Here is a 5,564-nt window from a genome sequence, read left to right as displayed (position 1 = left end):
TTTATTTATTATTGTTTTATTGTATATAAGTTCGTGTTTGTAAGATTTTCAATAAACAAAATTAGCCCCTCATAATGGGGTAAGCAGGTGTACAGGCCTGGGAACTCAGCACAGGGATGGTAGGAGCTCCTCATAATGGGCACATCAGGTGGGACCTGGGAACTCATCATCAGGTTTGTATTTTCCTGCATTAAGGTAACCTACAATGTGAATGGGCCCTCAAAGGATAATCTCCAGAAATAAATGTTCCCTCCTCTTTCCATCTGTCAATGCTTCACCTTCTGACGCAGTCCTGGAAGTCAGCAATTGGTTTTTACATAGAAATGAGATCAATGGAGGCCTCTTTGTGCACCCTGCAGCCCCATCGAGTCCTGCCAACCTGTTATTTGATATGAGAAGAAGTCAACAATACCACACGGCATTTCCAGAATGGCGCACAGCGGCTTTCTTTTCTGAAGTGTAGAGGAGAGGACATTTATTTGGTAGGATTAAACCAGAACGTACACCCCGGATAGACAGGTGCTCTTGTAACAATGGACCCCCTGCTGCTCGGTTCCTCCATCAAGGGAAGGATGCCAAATCCCCTGTAAGCTATGTGTCACATGGTACTGGAGCTTACACAGGGATGACGTCTTCTTATCATTCCTCATATGACAGTGAATGGGAGGAAAGCCTGGTCATGTGACCTGTCAAAGACACATGACCAGGCTTTTCTCCAATACCCGGGCTCTCTCTCTGCTGCATTACAGAGAACTCCATGGGGCGTTCAGCCTGCATTTTATGAATGGGCTGTAAAATGTGTGTGCAACATAACAGAGTATCTGCTCTCCTTTATTATACAGGATTTATATAGCACCACTTTACAAAATTAAAGGGGGCAGTACACTTACAATACAATAAAAGCCGCTCCTGTTATAAATCATCATCTTAGTTTGCTAAAGCACTTTGTATTATCAAAGATCGACATTTTTAAACACTTTTTTTTTTTCATCCTTTGTTACATTTTAGTGCTGCTGGTCTCCTTCAGCCTCCTTGCAGCCACTTCCTGTCTACAGTCACTCCAATGCCTGCGTGACATTTGAAAGGGGTCGAGTTTGCTGATGGTGACAACAGCGGACCTATAGTGTGTAATGTGTGTCAAAACAGCCACCTGTAGTCTCCGTTCATATGACAGGGTGACAACGCAGGAGCACAGTTGGAAGACAGGGACAGAGCGTTGTCATCTTATAACAGGAAGTGCCTGAACAAGGATCTTCGTGGCAGGATCACCAGGGATTATTTTAATGAAAGCTGAAAGCTTTTTATGAGAATCCAGCGATTGGGAATACATATGCAATTAGAAAACGCTGCAGAAAAATGCAGCAAACAGGCGTCAGATTGGTATTTATTGACTGGCAGTGAATTTGCCCAATCAGAGTGAGATGTGTATTGGCTGACCTCAGTGATCTGCAGATTTCATGAATAATAATACAACTACATGCAGGTCACACAGCTCAGAAGAATGCACAGCACACACAAAGCCAAACAGCCATAAGAACAATATAATATCTGTGATCAGCAATGGTGCAGCTAACGCTTTGCTCTCGGTGACAACACTGCATTCAATCCAATGCTCAGCTCTGACCTACCTTAGCCCTTGCAGCAATACAACCCCTGTGCTGATTGTCCTTTGATGCCCCAGGTAAGCCTGTTGGATCCTCCTTCTGTTTTAGCCTATATTTATCTCAGAAGAAATCAGGCACTTAGCGGAACAGCCTATTTCTATGAAGGACCCCGGGTCCTCAATGGGGGAAGTAGCAGCCACCGTGCGTTCCAAGCCTCCATCTAGTCATACACGGGCAGCCGAATGCGGAAGTGAGCGTGGAACGCACGTGTTGGCTGAAGGTGTCAGCTGTCTTCTGCCTGTTACAGGGTGACAGCGAGTGAAGTTCTGCAAGTACATAGAGGACACGTCTGGGTACGATTAACTTATCATGAATGATGCTGAAGTTAGCTCCTTATTCGCCTGCTGTAGATTGCTTCTTATTCAAATGCAGAACCTTTTCACACAGATTCTAATCTTATTCAGTTACTTATCTATGAATGTGATTATTTACTCCACAACCATCTGCAAAGTTTATACTACAATAATTTATTTGTATTTCAATGGGAAATTCTGAATAAGGAGCCAATCGATTCTTCGGCCTCATTCACAGGAGTAACGGCCGGCGCGTACAGCTCCGTGCACGGCCGTTGCGGGCAGCTCCCAGGAAGGACAGGTGTTGCGTGTGATTAGTACGCAGCCCCTGTCCTTCTCTATGGGACTATGCGGCCGTACGCTGACCCAACCTGCACGTCCGCGCGGGTGTCCGTAATCGTACTCTGACAAGATGGATCCTGTCTGTGTCCGCGCCGGGACACCCGCACCCGTACGGACGTGCACTTTGGGTGAGCGTAGGTCGGCGTACGGCCGCGTACTCCCATAGAGAAGGACGGGGGCTGCGTACTAATCATATGGAGCACCTCTCCTTCCTGGGAGCTGCCCGCAACGGCCGTGCACGGAGCTGTACATGCCGGCCTTTTCTCGTGTAAATGAGGCCTTCTGCAAAAACCATCTTGGCTCACCCAAATTTGGCTTGTTTTATGATAACTGGGCATCCCTCTATATGAAAAAGATCGATTTGGCATGAGCCAAATAAGATTTCTCCTACAATATGGCACAAACTTGGCACCCTGACTGCCAAGCATTTCCATAGGAAATTCTGGGTAAGTAACTAAGCTCTTCCTTTATGTAAACCATCTTGGCTCACCCAAATTGAGGGATGCCCAATTAGTATAAAACAATTGAAAAAGGCCATGGTAGAACTGCAACAACTAATCGATGAGAATAGTTGGCAACTATTCTCATTATCGGTTAGTAAGGAGAGAGATATTTTTTTTAATGCAACCAATCGAATAGTTGAAAAAAATAATCGGGCAACTAATCGATTATGAAAATAATGGTTAGCTGCAGCCCTAGTGAAATGTACATTATTTGTCAGTTTTTGTTAACCTAAGCTTCTTTTATTTCGGCTTTTGCAGTTTACCGCTGACCTTTGTACCATTCCAGGTTATTCAGTGGACTTGAACTGCTTACATTTCAATGAAAACTGAAAAAAATGGGAGTGTTGCAAAACTTTTGACTGGTAGTGTATGCTAAATGCTCATATAATCTGCATGCAACCACGCATTTCATAGTTCTGGCTTAGGCGTGACGATATGCCAGACTGTTCGCCATCACCAAACAGCATCAAATGTCAATTCACCAAACCATGGTGAATTTTTTTTTTTTTTTTTAACTACCACGTGTTTTCCAGTCAGGGTCTGTCCACTAAGGTTGTGCAAGGGCTTGGTGCGAAGCCACTCCACTGGACTTTACTCAAACCCGTGCAAAATGGTCATGGATGCACCCCCTTTCCCGCCCTGTGCTTGTGGCATTTCCCATTCCTTTGTGATGTGTAATGGTAGGGCGGGGAATGCCCCTGCTATAAATGACTGAGCCGGGAGGGGGGTACATCACTGACAAATTTGCGTGGGTTTGGGTGAACTGCGGCACCAAGCCCCTGCACATCACCGCTGTGCATGTCTATCCGCAGGCTTTAACGTTTTATGTGCCTTTACACTCATTGCATTAAACTCTCATTTTTTTTAAAGTAATGAATCCAGGTCCAACAAATGTACATTGAAGGGGATTTATCAACACTGGAGCAACCAAAATCTGGAGCAGCTGTGCATGGCAACCAATCAGCTTCTCTCTTTCATTTTCAAATCTTAGCTGAACAAACTGAAGAGAGAAGCTGATTGGTTGCCATGCACAGCTGCTCCAGATTTTGTCTGCTCCAGTTTTGATAAATTCCCCCCCATTGTCCAGCAAAGTATTCCTTAACATTTTTGCCCAGACACTTACAATCAACAGCTGAGGAACTGAAAGGCAAGGATCTCCCTACGTCTGCTGCATCTGTTCTGTAAATCTGTGCTTCTTCCAACTCTTCTGACGCTTTTTGATCATTACCGCACCAACCAATAGAGGAACAGCTCCAATATGCAGCCGTGCCTCTACCAAGATGGCCACCTCCAAAGAGAGACTTAATCCAGAACAACAGGAAACAGGGACCCCGGCACTCCAATGTTAGTTCAAATACAAAGTATTTTTATTGTAGAAAAAACTACATGTCACAAACATTGTGGCAACTTTTGTGACATGTAGTTTTTTTTTCTACAATATAAAGACTTTGTATTTGAACTAACATTGGAGTGCCGGTGTCCCTGTTTCCTGCCGTTACATGACGGTTGCCGTCCGTCGACCACCGCAGCACCCAGATTCTTTCATTGGAGACAATCGGTCAGGAGTGCGATGGGTTCATGGATCTAGTCAATCCAGAACAAGGCATAAGTCAGTGATGGGAAAAAGACCAGCTGCAGGGACAGCCTAGGCCAGTGGTGGCGAACCTTGGCACTCCAGCTATGCCAAAACTACAAATCCCAACATGCATCTGCCTCTGGGAGTTGTATGTGGCTGTCAGAGCCTTGCAAAGCTTCATGGGACTTGTAGTTCCAAAACAGCTGGAGTGCCAAGGTTCGCCATCACTGGCCTAGGCAATACTAGTGACTAGGCCCAGGGGTGGGTCATGCCTGTCAGTCTTGCAGTGCCTCATGGGACTTGTAGTTCCCAGAACAGCTGGAAGGCCGGAGTTCGCCACCCCATGGCTAGGCCTTTGCTTGCCATTTTTTGAGCACAGCATCCACAATACAGGTTCTCTTAAAAAAAGGACCCCCTGTAACCCCCTAGGCTGAAGGCTTGCAACAGTAAAACAGCTATGATGTGAAAAAACGATAATTCCACACAATATGTATGTCTGTAAAGGAACCTTTTGATGAGAAGATAAAATAAGCAACGGCATTAACCTGAAGAAACAAACAGTCCTGTAAACTGACCCCACGGTCCCTCTGACAAGTTTTATTGAAAAACGACACAGACACTGCTAGAGAGATCACAGGGCTTACACTGGCGAAATATATCATTCAGGTCAATGTCACACCGAGGAGGTCGCGGCAGATGTATGAACGCTTGTTCCTGCCTCAACGGCTTGTAAACTTTTCCCACATTGGTAGCTGCAGTGTGCGTTCTGCGATAGTTGTGACACGGTATGCAAAGAGGGTGGGGCTTGAAAAAGAAAGGGCGGGGCTTAACACTAGCACACGCTGCCGTGTGATCTTTTTTGTGTGCTCAGGAAGCTTTATTAGGACATTCCGTGAATGCAAGATGGGTGGATGGGATCCTCTGGTGCTGGAAGTATGGGTGGAAGGTCCTAAGTTTCTATAAGATGTACAAATCATACTAAAGGCAGGTTTGGAAGTGATATGGTTAACGATTGGTGCATTTGAATGGTTTATGTAATATACTGAAGATTTGGGGCTGTTCACATGAATGCTTTGATCCATATCGTAGTAGAGAACCTCATGTAAACGCACTACGACATAAGGAAATGCTCCTTGGGTAGGGGTGTCCATTGGGTCCAAGTCATTGAAATCTGTGGAGTGGATAC

This window comes from Nanorana parkeri, unplaced genomic scaffold, assembly GCF_000935625.1.
Source record: "Nanorana parkeri isolate BGI_ZX_2015 unplaced genomic scaffold, ASM93562v1 scaffold492, whole genome shotgun sequence".
Classification (NCBI taxonomy): domain Eukaryota; kingdom Metazoa; phylum Chordata; class Amphibia; order Anura; family Dicroglossidae; genus Nanorana; species Nanorana parkeri.
The sequence above is the reverse complement of the archived record's forward strand: the minus strand, read 5'-3'. Positions refer to the sequence as shown.